Source organism: Vipera berus, assembly GCF_964194415.1.
Source record: "Vipera berus genome assembly, chromosome: 2".
Lineage (NCBI taxonomy): Eukaryota > Metazoa > Chordata > Lepidosauria > Squamata > Viperidae > Vipera > Vipera berus.
Window position 1 is genome coordinate 129613591 of NC_138203.1, and position 21357 is coordinate 129634947.

At 45.0% G+C, this 21357-nt stretch overlaps 1 protein-coding gene across 1 annotated transcript in view; it reads left to right on the forward strand.

Moving 5' to 3' along the window:
- PPP1R1A (protein phosphatase 1 regulatory inhibitor subunit 1A) overlaps window positions 1-21357 on the forward strand; it is a 101137-nt gene that overhangs the window by 29847 nt on the left and 49933 nt on the right. The window lies entirely within an intron of this gene.

Below are 21357 nucleotides of genomic sequence, written 5' to 3' on the forward strand. Positions count from 1 at the left end.
CATTCAAAGGAGATGTCTTCTGTAGAACCAGGCAGTTCGCACACAATGTACTTTCGAACACATCTAGGTTGCAATGATCCAGAATTTCAATGTGTTTGGCCCAATTACTATAGTTCTATAAAGGGCTGAGCTGGCCATCTCTTTTTTCTGGATAGTAGTGGTAGACTCCTCCCAACAGGTTCCCAGGAAGGAGCACACTGGGTTGCTAGAAGCATCTGATTGCATTCTGAAAACTGGAAACAGAGTGCATGTGCAACAGGTAAGGGACCTCCCTTCCTCTGTGTAAGCCATCAAAAGCAGAGGGCAACAAAATGTGAGGCTTTACCTGCAATTCCAAGAGGATAATTGATACTTGTCAATGAAAATGAAAAAAAGTGCTGTGATATGTGATTTGAACCCAGATATATCTTATAATAGGGACGCGGTGGCTCAGTGGGTTAGGACGCTGAGCTTGTCGATCAGAAGGTCGGCAGTTTGGCGGGTCGAATCCCGAGTGCCAACCTAGCAGTTCGAAAGCACATAAAAATGCAAGTAGAAAAATAGGGACCACTACGGTGGGAAGGTAACAGCATTCCGTGCGCCTTTGGCGTCTAGTCATGCCGGCCACATGACCACGGAGACGTCCTCGGACAAGTGCTGGCTCTTTGGCTTTGAAACGGAGATGAGCACTGGCCCCTAGAGTCGGAAACGACTAGCACGCATGTGCGGGGGAAACTTTACCTTTACCTTTATATCTTATAATATGGGGAGGTTGACCAGGCCATCTATGGAGAGCCAACTTCAAGATCCCTTGGGGTTTAGTTAGGCTTGGATTGACCAGCTCTTGAGAACAGCACCATCAGAACCACAGTTTAGAAGCTTACAGTATAACATGTCTGGTCTTGCTGTCTGGGGCTGTTGAGAGCTTATAAGACATTACTTTTGACAGGCTTATGAGATAGATCAGTGATGGCGAAACTTTTAGAGACTGAGTGCCCAAACTGCAACCCAAAACCCACTTATGTATCATTGGGTGCCAGGTGGGCATGACCTATTGGGTGGGTGTGGCCCATTGGGTGGGCGTGGCCCATCGGGTGGGCATGGCTGTGATGGTAACGGCAGACTGGGTGGGACTAAAAACTTCAATCAATTCCAACTTTGCAAGATCTTTTTTTCCCCATGAGAAGTTGAAATTGATTGATTGATTGAATTTTTATTTTATTTTTTGCACACGGCGGCAGAGGCTTAAAGCAAAAAGGTTTTATAAAACCCAGCTGAAGGCCTAGGGCAGGGTTAATGGTGCGTGTGCCCACAGAGAGGGCTCTGCTTATGGTGCCATAGGTTCACCAACACAGAGATAGATCATCATCTTCATGTCATCATCTTTGTAGGGATGTCCAATGAAAGAGGTGATCCAATTCCTTGAGCTACTGTACTTTAAACCAGAGAAGGATTTTTACACATTCCTTTCATGTGATCATCCTGTTATTTGATATAGTAGCATTTTGAAGGCCTGCTTAACATTAGAAGGGAAGAAGGAAATTGTTGTGATTCAGGGTCAGCCTGTGGGTTCGGCAGTTGGGTCGGACGACTCAGAGGAGGAGGGGGGGTGTTGAAGAGCTTGCTGATGATGGCCTTGAGGCTCCGCAGAGCCCTCAGCCAGGCCCCTCCCACCTGGTCACGACGGAGACCCAGCTGTGTGAGCCTGACAGCATGGATGAAGATGACCCACAGCTGGCCCTGTTCAAGGACGCCCGACACAGGAGGCAGTCAATCAGGAGTAAACAGAGGAAGGCAATGGGGCACCTCGGAAGGAGGCAGAGAGAAGCCACGCCCTGAACTGTATAAAAGGGGAATGTGTGGGAGGGCTGGTTTGCTGAAGGCAACCGCTTGAATAGTCCTGTTTCATAGCTCCTGTTTCATGGTTGGTGTCTGTTTTATGTTAATAAATTTGGCAGGCTTTATTCCAGCCTCTTGCCGTTTGTAAAGGGGTTGTCCCTGCTTTTTCTGCAGGGCCGGTAGCAGGCTGGTACAGAACAGAAATGAAATGGTGGGAAGAAAATGCTCTTCTAACAAGCAGCAGTATTTCACCAACAATGACTGATCTCAGGAAAAAAAAGCTCCAAGCAGGGCTAAAAGCTAAACTTGGAAATCAAGGAAACATCCCAGAAGATGATAATGGCAGATCACTTTCATATGGTTGTTAAGATGACAAGTTTGATCCTGTGGCTTCCAACAAGCTTACTGTTTGTTTGTTTTTTAAATCAGGCTTATCCAATGAAAGCAAGAGGTTTGCTTAATGGCAGTAACTGAAAACCAGTCTGGAGCACTTGTTTTGATGGCCTTTGGTGGAACCTCATTTTGGGTCATCTTAAAATGATCATTCTTAAAACTACTTGCCAGAAGCAACAAGCTCAACAGAATAGTCACTGCAGCAAAGCTCCTGATCCTTTGCACCGAATAGTAGATTTCCTACTCAACTGCTACTGCCAGGCCTATGAGAATTCCTAGGAAGTAGCATTACTTGACAAATGGCATCCAACATTTTGAAGCACTGTTGCGATTGCTGTTCATAATATTCATCCCAGTTTGAAGCCTGACATTCTTTATGATTAGGTTCAGATCCCCGCTGGTCTAAGAAGTACACTGGGTTATTTAGAGCTGGGAACTCACTTCCTAGATGCCCCTCTGAGGGGAACAAGAAATGCCTATAAAAATAAAAAAAGAGGGGAAATGTTTCATCTATGCACAGTGGGCCACTTATTCATGGTCAACAATGGTAAGTCATCTCACCTATTTTTCTAAAAAGTGTTCCTTCCCAATCTTAACACTCTCAAAATGTGTTGAGTGAGGTTGTCTCTAGGAAACATAGTAGAAAATGCTTGGGGGGGGGGGGGGGGAAGTTAACCTAAAGCAGCTCACTGCAGGCTGGTAGCCTGATTTTTCCCCCCTCAGATTTCTCTTTCAAGTCAGGTTGAAATCCAATATCTTCCCCACCTTGGGCTACTTTACAGGGAGTTAGGAGACTGATACATGCAAAAGGCAAATGCTTTTCCAGCTGAGGGCATTGGAGCTACTCTAAAGAAGAAGAAAAGGTGGTTTATTCATAGCACACAGACTCCAGATAACCCACTTGAATGGCTTGCGATGCTCTGATGGAGATGCTGGTCTGGCTATGACCCACATTTTTTCCCCCTATTGGTTTTGTCCTATTACATTTTTTGAGGATGCACGGCAGTGGAAAAGTAATCCAAATACATAACTGTAAAGTTAATAAATCAGCCAATTGTGTGTGCGTGTGTGTCAACAGGTGCTATCTACAAAGACTAAAGGATGAAGATGCTATCCAGATCTTTAGTGGAAGATTCTTACAAATAGGAGGTGCTCTTTCAGAGGAACGCCTGAATTTCCTACAGAAGAGAAACCTGAACATGCCTAAATGGGAAAAGTACACCAAGTAGGTAGGGTTTATTTGAGGCAGAAAGTGCTGCAGGTGCCAGGCCACGTAGGGCTTTTCACTTCAAACTGTACACAGAAGCCTATTAGCAAACAGTGCAATACCGGCAACTGTTTGTTCTCACCCATTAACAACAGGCAGTGCTTTGCATTTTGCACCAATTAGAGTTTGGTGAGAATCTTCCCCCACAGAGGCATGTTGCTCCCCTTTGACCAGGCACTTCATATGAATGGGGTACCCCACTGTACTTTGTCAGAACAAGGTCAGTCCACCTTGATTCACTGGCAGGTGGACAGAAGAGCCCCTTACTGTCAAGCAGAGTCACCATTCTGATCTGAGGCTTTATTTATTTATTATTTTATTTTAATCCCATTTATATCCCGCCCTCCTCCGAAGACTCAGGGCGGCTTACAATTTAAGCACAAACCAATGTGCTTAGCAGTAGCCTTCATTCTATGTATATGCCTGCTTATTAGGGCTTTCGCCCCCCCCCCCCCCCCGCGGCATTATTACAAAGTCAGCTTATTGCCCCCAACAATCTGGGTCCTCATTTTACCTACCTCGGAAGGATGGAAGGCTGAGTTAACCTTGAGCCTGGTGGGACGCGAACCTGCACTAATTGCAGGCAGCTGGTGTTACTTAAGGAGGCATTAGCCCACTGCTCCTTTGCAGAGTACCGCTGGGTTTGGAGAAGGGACTTTGAGAGGATCCTTCAGTCATTCTCCTAGCAGGAAAGCACTTCCTTGAAGTTCAAACAGACATTCCCAAGTACATAACAAATGCAGTGCACATCTGTCAGCTCTAGTCTGGGCATGGATTATTCATTGGTTAAGAGGCATATCAAAAGCTAAAGCCGATCTGTGACTTCTCAGCATCTTGCCTCCTTCGGGGCTACTTTCCTGTATCAGGAAAAGGGAGAATGCAAAATAACTTATGTTCTGGGAGTCCCTTTGAGGGTTATAGGATTGTGGCCTGTTGGACTGTGAAGTTTACCCTCCAGTTCCGGTAGTACTTTGGTGTGCCAGAAAGAGAGTTTTTTTAAAGTCTTTAACGGTATTTGTGATAGCTTTGACTTGCTGTGTTTGAGCTCTTCTGCTCTTGTGGGAGATCCAGTCCAGCTTAAGTAAGGGGTTGCGTCTTCCATCTGAAAATATGGCAAAGTCCTTAGTATGTCCAGTCGGCTTAAACTGGAAGAGACATTGTACGGTATGATATGCCATGGCATTTTTTATTTAGTATAGCCACCCATTCCAGTGGATTCTGGGCAACTTACAAAATGTAATACTAAATTTGTAAGGGGTTGCTTCCCTCTGCTTTTAATAGAAGAGACCTTGAGTGCAACGTTCTGCCCAGTCGTAGTAAATGGGCAGAAACACCGGGAGAAAGACCACTACCCAGCTAAGTAGGCCCATGAATGGAGAGCAGTAGGCCTTCCCTTTTCTGTTCTGTGCTATTGCATTGAGCCCAAAACTATCAAGCTCCAATTAGTTATAATGCTTGGGGGAAGAAGACTCAGCCATTGAAGATGTGAGTGGCTCACCTGGCTGGTGAATGGTGAATGGCCCAGAGGCCCAGATTTTGAAGGCAGCCTCTAGATGGGGGGGGGGATCATCAAACTGCTGGCCTGCAGGCCGGTTGCAACATGTGGAGGCCATGCCAACCCCAGCTCCGGCAATGCAAAAAAAGTCGCAATATGTCACAGCACGTCACGTGATGCGGCGAGTTTGACACCCATGCTCTTGATGCTTCCTGTAAGGGCAGGCATTTTTTTACAAATAACTCAAGACAGTGAACATATCCATCTCACCTTCCTCTTCGTCCTCCTCCTATTTCCCCCCACAATAACAATGCTGTAAGTTAGATTGAGGGATGCGGTGGCTCAGTGGGTTAGGACGCTGAGCTTGTTGATCAGAAGGTCGGCAGTTTGGCGGGTCGAATCCTGAGTGCCGCATAACAGAGTGAGCGCCTGTTACTCGTCCCAGCTTCTGCCAACCTAGCAGTTCGAAAGCACGTAAAAATGCAAGTAGAAAAATAGGGACCACTATGGTGGGAAGGTAACAGCGTTCCGTGCGCCTTTGGCGTCTAGTCATGCCAGCCACATGACCATGGAGATGTCCTCGGACAAGCGCTGGCTCTTCGGCTTTGAAAGGGAGATGAGCACCGGCCCCTAGAGTTGGAAATGACTAGCACGCATGTGCGGGGGAACCTTTACCTTTAAGTTAGGTTGGGCTGAGAGACACTGACTGGCCCAAAGTCATCCAGTTGGCTTTCATGGCTGAGGCAGGACTTAGATATAAATCTATAGATACTATTTTTCTGTATTTGTCTTATTCTTGCTTTCTACTACAGTTTGGGCAATGCCTGCTAAACTATTCTCATCTTAATTGTTTTTACTTGAAAAATGGCAAAAAATACAGAATTTAAAATAGCAAATTCATAAGAGAAACAAAAGTAACTGGAGAAAAGGAGAAAAAAACAAGGAAAAATGGGAATGCACAGTCAAAAACGAATACAATATTTCTGAATCTTTGTGATATAAAGGGAAAACAATACGTACTCAGTATTTCTATTCAGTGACATTTGTACAGCCAAAGGCAATGTTTTAGGGAAGCATTAATAATATACAGTAAATAATAAATGGACTTGAGTACATTTAGTCTTAATTCTGGGAGGTTTCAACGTTCTTTGTGTGTTGTGCCAATTTTTAAATCAGAGCAACTTCCCATACTTTTAAATACTTCTTTTTCAATGAACCATGAATTTTAATTCTCCAGTTTTTGCATTATTGGATTTGGCAGTTAACAACAGGAAATGAATTGATTTCTTATGGTACAGTGATTTATGTTTGTACAATTTATACAACATTAAAAATATGAACAATAAACCAACAGCAGGGCTCATTATAAAAGCTTGTTGAGTGATTTTCCTAATTTCTTTACAAGCCAAATGAACTAACTGGGCATTGCCAAAGAAGATGGCAATATGCACCAATTCAGTTGGTGCATCTTGTCAACAAAATATAGCACAATTTTACTGAACTGGAGTGCTACCTATGACTTGTCTTCCTGATCTATTCCTGATGATTTTCCGAAATAGATTTGAAAGAAATTCTGTGCCATAAAGAGTTCCAATGAGATTAAGGTAAAGGTAAAGGTTTCCCCGCACATGCATGCTAGTCGTTTCCAACTCTAGGGGCTGGTGCTCATCTCCGTTTCAAAGCCGAAGAGCCAGCGCTTGTCTGAGGACGTCTCCGTGGTCATGTGGCCGGCATGACTAGACGTCAAAGGCGCACGGAGCGCTGTTACCTTCCCACCGTAGTGGTCCCTATTTTTCTACTTGCATTTTTACGTGCTTTAGAACTACTAGGTTGGCAGAAGCTGGGACCAGTAACAGGCGCTCACTCTGTTATGCGGCACTCAGGATTTGACCCGCCAAACTGCCGACCTTCTGATTGATAAGCTCAACGTCCTAACCCACTGAGCCACCGCGTCCCTCCAATGAGATTAATCACGATCAAAAATCTTTACAATCTTCCCTAAGCTTTTAATTTTCAGGAGACTCTGATGTTCTCAGTATAACTACTAAGATTGTTTTCCTGGTGACGTACTGATGTAGGAAATCCTGCCCTTGGGGACCCACAAGCAAGCTGGTAATCACAAGGCATCAAATTTCATAAGCTGTGATTAGAAGATTCCACTCCTGTTGGTCCCACTTCAGAGAATGTTAACTGTGCCTAAAATCTAGGAAAGGGCAGCCACTGAGGCTCTTGACCGAGTTGTACCCTTGCGGCCCCTGACCCGGTGCAGATCCTGTCGAGCTCCATGGTTCTCCGCGGAGCTCCGGGAGATGAAGCGTCGGAGACGGGGCCTAGAGAGCGGTTGGAGATCCAGCCGATCCGAATCCGACCGATTGCGACTAAGAGCCTATATTAGGTCTTATCTCGCTGCGATAAGGGAGGCGAGGTCTAACCACTTCGCTACCCTTATCGCGTTTGCAGATAATCGCCCGGCCGCCCTGTTTAGGGTGACTCGCTCCCTCCTGAATCAAGAGGTGAGGGAAGAACCCTTGCAGGGTCGTGCCGAGGAGTTTAACCAACATCTGTCGGACAAAATCGCTCGGATTCGGACCGGTCTGGACTCTGACTGGGCAGAGTCTGGCGATCAGGACGCGGGCGGTCTTGTCGATATTACCTGGGAGGAGTTTGATTCTGTGACTCCGGAGGAAGTGGACAGGATCATGGGGAGGCTGAGCTCCACCACATGTTTATTGGACCCGTGCCCTTCCTGGCTGGTTTATGCAGCCCGGGAGAGGACATGCAGCTGGTTCCAGGCAGTTATATCGGCTTCTCTGAATGAGGGTAGCTTCCCCGCCGTCTTGAAAGAGGCGGTGGTGAGGCCTCTCCTCAAGAAGCCTGCCTTGGACCCAGCTGTATTGAACAACTTTTGTCCCGTCTCCAACCTTCGCTTTCTTGCGAAGGTTGTTGAGAGTGTGGTGGCGCATCAGCTCCCTCTGGTCCTGGATGAAGCGGATTATCTAGACCCGTACCAATCGGGTTTCAGGCCCGGGTACAGCACGGAGACGGCATTGGTCGCGCTGGTGAATGATCTCTGGAGGGCTCGGGACAGGGGACATTCCTCTGTTCTAGTCCTATTAGACCTCTCAGCGGCTTTCGATACCATCGACCATGGTATCTTGCTGCGGCGTCTCAGGGGATTGGGAGTGGGAGGCACGGTTTTACAGTGGTTCTCCTCCTATTTCCAGGGACGTTCGCAGTCGGTGTTGACAGGAGGGCAGAGGTCGACCGCGAGGTCTCTCGTTTGTGGAGTTCCTCGGGTCGGTCCTCTCGCCTCTCCTGTTCAACATCTATATGAAACCGCTGGGTGAGATCATTCGTGGTTTTGGAGTTGGGTATCATCAGTATGCTGATGATATCCAGCTTTTCCTTTCGACCCCAAACCACCCCAGTGATGCCCTCAACATGATGTCCCGTTGCCTGGAGGCGGTTCGGGTCTGGATGGGGAGGAACAGACTTCAACTCAACCCCGACAAGACTGAGTGGCTTTGCATACCTTCATCCCGGGTCTATTCGGATATTCCACCTCTTTCTATGGGGGGTGAACTATTACCCCCCGTAGATAGGGCTCACAACTTGGGAGTCCTCCTAGATTCACGGCTTACCTTGGAAGATCACATAGGGGCTGTGACTAGGGGGGCTTTCGCCCAGGTTCGCCTGGTGCACCAGTTGCGGCCCTATCTAAGCCGGGATGATCTATGCACGGTCACTCACGCGCTCGTGACCTCTCGGCTGGACTACTGCAATGCTCTCTACATGGGGCTGCCCTTGAGGACCACCCGGAGGCTCCAACTGGTACAGAATGCAGCCGCGAGAGTTGTGTTGGGAGTCTCCCGATACTCCCACGTTACACCTCTGCTCCATGAGCTGCATTGGTTACCAGTTGCCTTCCGGGTGAGATTCAAGGTACTAGTAATGGTGTTCAAAGCCCTTCATGGCAGGGGTCCGGAGTACCTTAGGGAACACCTGCTGCCGGCATCAACTTCCCTCCGCCCTGTGCGTTCCCACAGAGAGGGTCTCCTCAGGGTGCCACCGGTCAGAGAATGTCGACTGGTGGCCCCCAGGGGGAGATCCTTCTCTGTGGGCGCCCCGGAGCTATGGAATCAGCTACCGGTTGAGCTCCGGACAGCGCCCGATCTTCGCTCCTTTCGCCGCGAGCTAAAAACATACTTTTTTGAACAAGCTGGCCTGGCCTGATGGGGGACTGGGGGGTTGTTATTGTTATTTTATTGGGGTTTTAAGATGTATTAATTGTTTTTAGTATATGGGCATGTATTTAATCATTTTTTAACTTTTGTAATCCTGTATTTTTATTCTTGCCCTGTTCACCGCCCTGAGTCCTTCGGGAGAAGGGCGGTATAGAAATATTATTAAATTAAAATTAAATTAAATCCTGGGGGTGGGGCTTCAATTTAAACATTGCTATGGTGATCAATGCTCTTGTCTCTTGTCAGGGCAAAGTAGCCATTTGCAATAGTAAGCCAGGAGCTACAGAATCAGATAGTCCTCCAGACCAAAACAGAATCACAGGATAAGCTAGAAAGGTAGGATTGCAGAGTGAGCCAGGAATCTAGATTGAAGAATAATGGAAATACTAGAAGAGGGTAAGACATTCCATATAGTTCTCATAATGTTTGCTTCATCCTTGCTGCTGATCAGCTTCCAGATTATAAGCCCAGCCATTCATTGCTCCAAACATGTACTCTTTTTTTTTTTCATGTCCTAGTTTATTTCCCATGTAATTTTTCTTTAGCACTGCACTTTGGGCATTAGGTTCATTCATATGCACTTACAAGAAAGAAGTGAAATGTTTTTAATGGAAATCCCGTGCATTTCTCCCCCATCTACATAGGAACACGTCAAAAGGCAAAAACTCAGGTGCAAGGCCTAGTCCCAGCTTTCCTCCTTTGTATTCTTCCCTGTGAGATGAAAACAGGGCCATGCGAACCCCAGAAGAAAATTGTGTCAACTATTGTATTCTTGTCCTAAAAGAGAGAGGACTGTCCCGAGTGTTAAACCTGGTTTGAAGGGGTGACTCTTCTGACTGTTCTCATGCCCTTGTATTTGGCTAGTTGCTCAATTATTCATAAACATTAGATTGTCTCCCTTGTGTTTGTATTTCCAACACAGTTCTGAACCATATCATTAGTGTTGCCAGAAAGCCAACGGTCAAACACAGTCGCAGACCAGGTCGCTGAGACTTCCTTTGTGTAATTAGCATTTTCCCATTTTACAGAATTATCTTTTTTTAAAAGACTTTTTTATTAACTAAATACAAAAAAAAAAGAAAAAGGTTACACATAATTATAAAAGAACAATAACGAAACTGAAAAAAGAAGCAAAAGTTTACAATGTATATTTACAGGCATGGGTAAATTGAAACCATCACTCATTGTAACCATCCATTGCTGATCAATTAACCAGTTCTGCAAACAGTTCTGAATAGTGGGAGCCATGTGTTTGTCTTTGTGACACTGAACAATAAGGAGTTTAAGTCAATTTTCATGGTTCAGCATTGAACAAAAATCTATTGAAATTTTTAGTTTCACACAATTATCATCATTGTCTGCTATCTGTCAGGCACAAATAACCAGGAACAAGAGTTGAGTTCAAACCACTAAACGTTTATTACATGCGATGTATACACAAGAATCTGGTCTATTAATGTCAAGGCATATTGGCATCTGGCCCTCTCAATTCCTGGCAAATAGATGGGGAAGAAATGGAGGTAGTGACAGATTTTATTTTCCTGGGCTCCAAGATCACTGCAGATGGGGACTGTAGCCAAGAAATTAAAAGACGCTTGCTCCTGGGGAGGAAAGCCATGGCAAATCTAGACAGCACACTAAAAAGCAGAGACATCACCCTGTCAACAAAAGTGCGTATAGTCAAGACTGTGGTCTTCCCAGTTGCAATGTATGGCAGTGAAAGCTGGACCATAAGAAAGGCTGAGCGCCAAAGAATTGAGTCCTTTGAACTATGGTGCTGGAGAAGACTCCTGCGAGTCCCTTGGACTGCAAGGCGATCAAACCGGTCAGTCCTAGAGGAGATCAACCCTGACTGCTCTTTAGAAGGCCAGATCCTGAAGCTAAAACTCAAATACTTTGGCCATCTAATGAGAAGGAAGGACTCACTGGAGAAGAGCCTAATGCTGGGAAAGATTGAGGGCAAGAGAAGAAGGGGACAAAAGAGAATGAGGTGGCTGGATGGAGTCACTGAAGCAGTAGGCGTGAGCCTAGATGGACTCCAGAAGATGGTAGAGGACAGGAAGGCCTGGAGGAACGTTGTCCATAGGGTCGCGATGGGTCGGACACGACTTCGCAACTAACAACAACAAATATTGGCACTAGATAAGAGTTAACAGAATTCCTGGGTGGCATGACTTAGGTTTCTTTGTGCCTGCGTAAGGATTCCAAACTGATGACTCATTTGACCTCACCTCTGCCTGGTCGTCTCCTACAGTACCCAATTATCATTTTGTGCTTGCTGTTTTTAAAGGCAGATAGGGATTGCTGGTGCAACATGCATCTTGGCTGGGAGCCACTAAAACCTGAAAGGGGCAGATAGCCTTGCCTTCCCCAGAGAGGGTTTTCTATAAGTTTTGAACTTGTAGTTCCCATTATCCCATCGGCTTTGCCAGAAGTAATTGATGGCAGCTGTAGTACTAGGGGCTCAGGGGCCTGGTGTAATGGACTGCAAGAATAACCTTGGGAGGCAGAAAGAAGAGGTACAACTTAGATGATCTGATAACAGAAATCTGAGTCAAAGGAGGGATGGGGTGGAGAAACCATTTCAGAAGGGACCCTCCCTAGTTCTCAGGGAAGTAAAAGCAACGGAGGGGAAAAAGTGATTTCAGACTTGCAAGATTCTGTTACTGTAAACCTTCAACAAAAGTAGTATTTGTATTCCTAGTTTTGGTTTCCTGGATGGATTACCTGCACAGACTGATATCTCCACAACTGTTATATTCACATAAGATGCTATGCCCGGAAAAATAAAACATACATTTAGATTATCGTGGTAACCTGATTTGCAAACATACTAAAAGGAAGTTGGCGTTTCTTCAAGGCTTTAGATTCCAAGATACCAACTCTGCAGGCTGAGGAAGGTGACCTTAAGAGAAATAGATCAGATCCCTTTACTAAGGAGACAAGGGGCAAAACTAAGTTTTGAAAGATGAAGGAAATATGCAAAAAAAACAACAACAACTGAAGCAGATCCTCCCTAATTTATACTAGTATATGGGGGAGGGGGAGTGAAGTCAGACTTGTAAAACACGGTTACTTCTTTTTCTTCTTCCATTTAATTATGTCTAGTTCTTAGGAACAGCTTGGACAATTTCTGCAGGTTTCTTGACAAGGTTTTTTAGAAGTGGATTGCCATTGTTTTCTTCCTAGGGCTGAAAGAAAGTGACTAGCCTAAGGTCACCCAGCTGGCTTTGTGCCTCAGGAAGGACTAAAACTCACAGTTCCCCTGGTTTTCAGCCTGATGCCTTAACCACTGCATCAAACTCTTTAAAAAAAACCCAAAATTTCAGCCTTCATGTAAGTTGACGTCTCGATTTGGTCTAGATCAGCAGCCCCCAACCTTTTGGGCACCAGGGACCGGTTCCATGGAGAAAGGTTTTTCTGTCGACTGGAGGGGGTGTGGTTTTACATGGTGTCTGTATCCCGCCAATGGGGCTTCACTTGTTTGTGTGGCCCAGTTGCAGGCATGCCGCAAACTGGTGGGACCCCTGATCTAGATAGTGAGACTAACGCCAACCCACCTCATTTTAGTCTAGGGGTAGGCAACCTCGGCTCTTTTATGACTCATGGACTTCAACTCCCAGAATTCCTGAGTCAGACTCAGGAATTCTGGGAGTTGAAGTCCATGAGTCATAAAAGAGCCGAGGTTGCCTACCACTCTAGTCTAATATTACTGGGCAGTTCAACCAGAGGATCCTCAATTGATCTGTTGCTGACAGAGGAATCTTCAAGAGATGTGCTAAGCCTAGTTCTGAGTTCAAACTAATAGTCCAGGTGCTGCTTTGCAAATAGGTGTCTGTCTTGACAGAGACAAAGAGACAAGATTCCTTATCACTCATGGGAGGAAAAAAGTACCAATTATCAGGGGAACAGCCCTTCGAGCATGCTTTCTGGGGTTGTGATACCCTATTTTTTCAGAAGCTTAACTAGTGTCAACACTAATGATTATGGAGAGGTGAAGTTCACCCAACACTCAATTGGTCTCATTCTCTCCCCTTCTACCCCCCCACCCCCGCTCATTCACTTTAAAAAAAAAATAAAACAAAACAAATCTGGACTTTTGAGCTGAAACATTGATTCTTGACAAAACATATGGACTAATTACATGCCATAAATTTAGACACTCAGGGAATGGCTGCACTTATTTATAATATCCCTGCATTAGCTGGAGAACCAGACTGCCAGCTTCCCTCAATGCAGAGGCATTAATAGCTTCTAACATAGCACGCTTCATCTCCAAAGAGAGAGGGAGAAGGACAGAGAGGGAGAGAGAGAGAGAGTATAATTAATTAATCATTAACAGCACTTAACTCCATGCTGCTCTCCACACAGAAAGAAAGAGCGAGTGTGTACACTGTAGACATTAAGCACTTTGGTGTATTTAACTCTCTGATCATATTAAGTGCAGCCTGGAGCCAGCAGGCAGGAGCTTCAACAACCTGAGCTCCTGTTTCAGGACAATGCATTTCATCCAGGACTTGGGAGGAAGCAGCCTGGCTTCTTCCAAAACTACGATGTCCAGTAGCCCTGTCAGCTAGCCAGCACTGAGAGATACTATGGACTGTCATTTGGGAACATCTAGATCAGTGAAGGCGAACCTTTTAGAGACCGAGTGCCCAAACTGCAACGCAAAACCCACTTATGTATCATCAGGTGCTGGATGGGCGTAGCCCATTGGGTGGGCGTGGCTGCATTGGTAACGGCAGACTGGGTGGGACTAAAAAGTTCAATCAATCAATTCCAACTTTGCAAGAACTTTTTTTTTTCCCTCGAGAAGAAATTGATTGATTGATTGAACCTTTTTTTTTTTGCACACAGCGGCAGAGGCCTAAAGCGAAGAGGTTTTATAAAACCCAGTTTAAGGTCTAAGACTGGGGCGACGGCACATGTGCCTACAGAGAGGGCTCTGCATGCCACCTGTGGCACCTGTGCCATAGGCTCGCCACCATGGATCTAGATGAACATGTATTGTCTGTCCACAATAACCCAGTCCTTAAAAGTTTCAGGTGCAAGACTGACTTATATACTGATTGGGTTGGGGACATTGTACAAGCCATAATTGGCTGGAAGAGGTAACTGCTGGAGGAGAACAAGTGATCTCACATTTGTTGGGATGTCATTGCACAAATGACATGCAATGTCAATGGGCATTGTTTGCATCCAATGACGTCATAACATACATTACTTAATTTTGGCGCCACTGCAGCTTCGGTGTTGGCTGGGTTCCCGCTGAAGGGCTGAACAATCTGTCACAGCTGGCAAGCAGTCATGGCTAGATTCACACAAGTCCAAAGTCTAAATTTAACAAACCATCTTAAAGCTGAGTTCACCCAAGATACTTCACTTGGTCAGATACAAAGATAGTCCCTTTGCACTCCCTGCCAGACCTGGTTAATTTTGATAAACTTATGTTTGTTCACTTGTAATTTCCTTCTCTTTTTGGCAGCTTAATGATTTTTTTTAATGAACCCAGGTCATCTAGTTAAAATATGGGTCAATGCCAGGGCTTTTTTTCTCATAGAACGCTCAGAACGGAGTTCCGGCACCTTTTTTGGATGGAACCTTGTAGGGTAGGCAAGGCGGGTTGTATGACACGTGTGAGTTCTGGCACCTTTTTCTTTTACAAAAAAAGCACTGGTCAATGCATTATGTAATCAGCCTTCCTCCCACGGGATAAATTCACTAACCTTCTGGAGCATATTGTGTGAATCCATCCCATGGTTTATTCTGATCTGGGAACCCAGCCAGTGACATTGTGTTGGCTTGGATCCACTCTGCATCTCTGCCTTCTTAAATTCCATTTCCCTTTCTGTAATTTTCTCCAAAGGACAGTCTGCTTTTCAGTCCATGCCACTTTACTATTTCCAGCCCAACAGAATGTGGCAAGGAGATTATGTAAAGAGGCTTGGGGCTCTCTTTTTATATTTATCAGTGTACTATTTTTTCCAAAATTGAACAGATCAGGCCCAAAGCTGGTGTGGCAAAAGAACATGGGGGAAAAATGGAGTTCAGAAATGGACCAGGTCTGCCTGGGATCTGTGGAACAAAACAAAATCCCCCAATGCATTCCGATGGGAAAGGCAGATGAGTAGCTGACTCCTCTATTCAATTTATTCAAAGCTCCCCTTCCAAATTCTTTCCTGTTGCTCACATGTCCCTGAGCAGAACATATGTAAACCACCTTGTGCTTCCCAGTCCACATATACATATATATGTACACACGTACTCAGAGAAAAACATAAACATAATACGTTACTCAGTTACACAGATGCCTGCCTATGATTACTGCTGGCGGTGGGGTTGGAGACAACTTCAGAAGCAAAGCTCTGTGTTGCCTCCCCCATCTTAACCTGCTAGTAAGTTTAGGGCTTGCATGGAGGGCTTGCATCATTTACAAAGCGTAGCACATATTTCACACTTTAGGGCATGCTCTTAGACTAGAGCACGGGTGTCAAACTCGTCACGTCACGTGACGTGTTGCAACGTATCGCGACTCTTTTTGCATTGCCGGCAACGGGGTGGGCGCGGCTTTGTTATGATGAAACCAGCGCGCCCTGGGAAAGAGAGATTCTAGCTCTTTTTATTTAAACAAAAAATATTAATTCGTATGGCCCATTAAGGTCTCAAGTTCTATCCTAAGCAACCTGTTAGACCTCAAAGCGCTGCAAGACTGCTAGCTTGTCTATCGCACACACCCATCCCTTTGAAGATCTCTTAGTTCATGGCCTTTGTGCAACGCCTGCAATTCAGCTGCTGCTGATTTTTCAGTAAGTTAAAATGAAGCTAAGCAATATCAATGCACGAAAGGTCAGGAGAGGTGGAAAGGGGAAAGAGAGACAACTGGTGAACAAAAAGTAAAAAAAAAACCACCTTTTTTCTGCTTGCTGCACCCATTTTCCCCTGACCCATGCCTGTGCTCCTCCTGACACATACAAGACTTACTTATGGCTGCTAATTATTCATTCACTCTGAACTCGTGCATTCAGACATTCGGTTAGTGCAGGGGTAGGCAACCTTGGCTCTTTTATGACTCGTGGACTTCAACTCCCAGAATTCCTGAGCCAGCCATGCTGGCTCAGGAATTCTGGGAGTTGAAGTCCACGAGTCATAAAAGAGCCAAGGTTGCCTACCCCTGGGTTAGTGCATGCTACGCTATTGCAAACTTATTTATTTATTTATTTATTTATTTATTTATTTATTTATTTATTTATTTAATAATATTTATATACCGCCCTTCTCCCGAAGGACTCAGGGCAGTGAACAGGGCAAGAATAAAAATACAAAATTACAAAAATTAAAAAAGGATTAAATATATGCCCACTAAAAACAGTAAATACAATATTAAAACCCTAATAAAAAACCCCCCCAATCCCCCATCAGGCCAGGCCGGCTTGTTCGAATAAGAATGTTTTTAGATCGCGACGAAAGGAGCGAAGATCGGGCGCCATCCGGAGCTCAACCGGTAGCTGATTCCATAGCTCCGGGGCGCCCACAGAGAAGGCTCTCCCCCTGGGGGCCACCAATCGACATTCTCTGACCGGTGGCACCCTGAGGAGGCCCTCTCTGTGGGAACGCACAGGGCGGAGGGAAGTTGATGCCGGCAGCAGGTGTTCCCTAAGGTACTCCGGACCCCTGCCATGTACGGCCTTAAACACCATTACTAGTACCTTGAATCTCACCCGGAAGACAACTGGTAACCAATGCAACTTTTTTTTTCTCTTTTCCTTTTTTTGAAAGAAGAGCATCTAAAAACACTAGCCGGCTTTGAAAGACACAGCAGCTCACGTTATGATTGGCACTAGTAAATCAAGCAGGTGACTCTCCTTTTTTTTTTTTTTTTTTTTGCAACGCCTTCACTGGCTCCTGGGTTTCAAACGCTAGCAGGAAATGCTGATGGCTGCCTAGCAAGGCACTAAATCAGTTCACAACCGTTTCAAGATATCTAATTGCCTTTCTCTGCTCATATGAATCTGCCTGGACATTTGGTCCTGCAGGAGGCATTCCTACCAACCTCTGAGCTGCACATGGTTGAGATGTGGAAAGTATTTTCTATAATCACAATTAACCCATTATATTCCTCTCTTATCCTTCCCCGGCTGTCCTTACAATCTGCTGGCAATAATCCTTCCCCCCCTCCCCTCCCCTCCCCTCCCCTCCCAGTCATCTGGTTTCTTGTACTTGATGTTTTAAGAGCCCACTCTTGATTTAATTTTCTCTCTTTTCATTTCTCTCTTTATCTTTTTATCTGGCACGGTACTTTTTTCGACTTCTTTCCATGCTCCTGCTTGAATTTTCAAAGAAAAGTGGTACAGCCCAACCAAGGACCCTGCACGGGAGCATGATCAGTGTTCAGGAGGCTTTATTCCTAATAGGAGCAGTTGCTCTACTACTCTGTGCCAGGGGACTCTAGTGGCTAGCAGCATCTAGCTAGCAGCATCCCCCTCTGCCTGTTAATAATGAGCGTAACAGCTGGCGACTGCGGATCCTTCCAAAGGCGGCTGTCGAATTAGGCAGCTGCCTAAACAGAATCTGCCGAAACGTCACTGCACAACAGAGGCTGATCTGCGTCTGCTGAGTCTCTAGTGGGGGGGGGGAGCCTGTCCCCCTCCAAAAGCTATGGCAGCTAGCACCTCCTGCCAGCTGGAAATCCTTCCTTAATGGAAAAGCTGCCCCAGGAAGTCTCCCCTGCGTCGGCTGTCCTTTTACTCTTTTGCTAGCTTTCCAGTGCCAGACAGCAATAATAATAATAATAATAATAATAATAATAATAATAATAATAATAATAATAATAATAATAATAATAATAATAATAATAATAGAAGAAGAAGAAGAAGAAGAAGAAGAAGAAGAAGAAGAAGAAGAAGAAGAAGAAGAAGAAGAAGAAGAAGAAGTCGTAGTTGGAAGGGACCTTGGAGGTCATCTAGTTCAACCCCCTGCTCAGGCAGGAAACCCTATACCATTTCAGACAAATGGCTGCCCAGTCTCTTCTTAAAAACTTTCTACCCAGAGTGAGGAGAACCTGCCCTACCCAAAGAAGGGAGGAGAGAGAAAAAAATGAATTTCGCCCTGACTTCTCTTGTTCAGGTTTTCCACGACCAAACAGGGAGGGATCCTTTGGACTGGAGGACGGACAGGTCATAGAACCTCAGTAGTTATACTGTGATTACCATTCCTTTTTTTTGTTGTTGTTTTCGGGAAGAACCCTGTATCGTCGTTGCTCTGTGTAGGGATTCATGCTGGCTCAGGAATTCTGGGGGTTGAAATTCACAAGCCGTAAAGGGGCCATAGTTCTCCATAGTTCTCCTTTATGGTCCGTAGCTTTAAAAGGGGAGAAGCCCCATGTACCGGCTAAGCACCCCTTTACATTGGAATAGGGAAGATTTTAATGTTCCCCAGCCAAAAGCAGCGGCAGAGAAATCCAACCAGAATGACCTCGCCTCCGTTTCAGCCCATCAGCAGCCCCAGCAAGAAGAGTGGGACTAGATGAAGGCTGAAAGCAGGATGAACTATATTTTTGGCATGAGGTTTGCAGTTCGTCTGGTTGAGATGTGGAGAGCTGCATGAAAAATAGATGTGGCTATGTGGGAAATAGGAGGAGGGGGAGGGGGGATGGAGCTATGAATATTTCATCCATTAATTGCGTGTATGCCCCATATTTTCATTCCATCCCTGCATGTGGATTATGCATCCCATAAAAGATGTGAGGCTTTTTGGCAGCAAAGGCTTCATCATTTCCCCACCACCACCACCATCCCCCGCCTTCTTCTGCCACCCTCCTTCAGTATCTGGTTGCAGGTAAGACTGCGCTGAATGTCTGTGCTGCAGCTTCCTAAAAAAAGGAAACGGCAGAGGCTAAAAATATACACAGTGAACAAACCAGTAACATAATAAAGCAATAAACACTCCAGTCCAGTAATACATTTGGGACATAACATCAATGCAGCCTCAGCCAACAGCGCATTAAAAAAAGATCAAATCAAAATATCTGCATAGATGTTGAAATTTAAAAGAGGATACCCTGGGAAAAGAAGTGGGGCCATTATCAAAAAGGATTTCTGCTGTCCCAATTATGGCTGGTTGTGTGTGGATATATTCCATGGAGGGCCATTAATGTTAATGAAGTGCACTGTGTTTATCTAATTTTTTTTTAAAAAAACCCATAGTATATCCAATATAGCAAACACACCCAATAATAAGCTGAAATAATAATAATAAAGTTGGAAGGGACCTTGGAGGTCATCTAGTCCAACCCCTTGCTCAGGCAGGAAATCCTATACCATTTCAGACAAATGGCTGTCCAGTCTCTTCTTAAAAACTTCCAGTGTTGGAGCATTCACCACTTCTGGAGGCAGGTTGTTCCACTGGTTAATTGTTCCAACTGTCAGGAAGTTTCTCCTTAGTTCTAAGTTGCTTCTCTCCTTGATTAGTTTCCATCCGTTGCTTCTTGTCCTGCTTTCAGGTGCTTTGGAGAATAGCTTGACTCCCTCTTCTTTGTGGCAGCCCCTGAGATATTGGAACACTGCTATCATGTCACCCCTTGTCTTTCTCTTCGTTAAACTAGACATACCCAATTCCAGCAACTGTTCCTTGTAAGTTTTAGCTTCCAGTCCCCTAATCATCTTTGTTGCTCTTCTCTGTACTCTTTCTAGAGTCTCAAATGATTCACAAGTGCTAGAAACCAGAGTCTAAAACAACAGCTAAAAACAGCGGTTACAAATTTAACAATATTGAGCTGAAAATACTTAAAATTGGAAAGAAGTGCAAAGCACATTTACTGATTCCTCAGACTGGAATCAAAAGAGATGTTTTTCCCTGGTCCTTGAAGGACATTGGAGAGGGTCCTAGCCTCATGCAGACTAGACAAACTTTAACACAACTGGGATGTGTTAAAAACTGGTCGTTGGGATTCTTAGCAGCACCTTTCTTCCAGCAATTCTCCCCCTCCCCCCCACACAAGAAAAATATATATGAAAAAGTAACGTTCTTTATTTTTGAAGAAAGCATGGCTTGCTATGGTCATCCCTGCATGACACCCTTTACTTTGCTTAACCGTGGAGTTCTTAGCTATTCTATCCAGACCGTTTTCCTTCAGCTCAGTCAGTGGTATTATCTCAATGGCCAGCGACTGATATGCCTCTTGGTTCATCGCCAGCCAAAGTGGCTGAGCTGAGTGAGAGGAAGAGGGATTCCAAGCATGGTGTCTTCTTGAAGGGATATGAGGGTGACAGCATCCCTGGGCTGTCTGAAGATAGGAGGTAGCTGCAATCTTAAGAGGAAGTGCTGAAAAGTAATTGTATTGTGATGTGTATTGGCCTGTGAGAATAACCTTGGGAGAAGTGAGGAAGAGCCACAGCCTAGACCAGGGGTCTTCAAACATGGCCCTTTTGTGACTTGTGAACTTCAACTCCCAGAATTCCTTAGTTGGGCACACTGGCTGATGAATTCTGGGAGTTGAAGTCCACAAGTCATAAAAGGGCCAAGTTTGAAGACCCCTGGCCTAGACAATAGGGAAGAGAAATCTGAATCCCAAGGAGTGATGCGGGTGAAAAAAGCAACTCTTCCTAGATCTTTGGAAAGTAAAAACATTGGGGGGAGGGGAATGCTTTCAGATTCACAGGTTCCTTTTACTGTAACTTTACAATAAAGGTAGTATTAGTACTTATGGTTTGGTTTCCTGTCTGGACTACCTTGAAAGACTGACATCATGTTCTCAAAAATGTCACTTTTGTGAGAAAGGATGGTTTTGTTCAACCTTGTTTGCTCAAAATGGTTCTGTTAATTCTAGCTATGCTGTTTGTGGTCCTCCGTGGTAATGATGGCTCTATCAAGTTTTTTTTTACTCTGTTGTCAGTCAAATAATTGGAAAAGAACACTACCAGCATAATGGGTAGGGCATTGATTGATTGATTGATCGATCAATTGTCCAATCATATGGCAATGGTAGGGCATATAAGTGCCCAAATGTCTTTGATGCCTACTTCCCATCATCTCCAGTTAGTATTGCCTTTATAGACAGGACTAATGAAATAGCGGTTCAACATATCCATTAGATAGCCAGTTAGAAATATCTCAGTTCTCACAGTACTTTGCCATTGACTGCG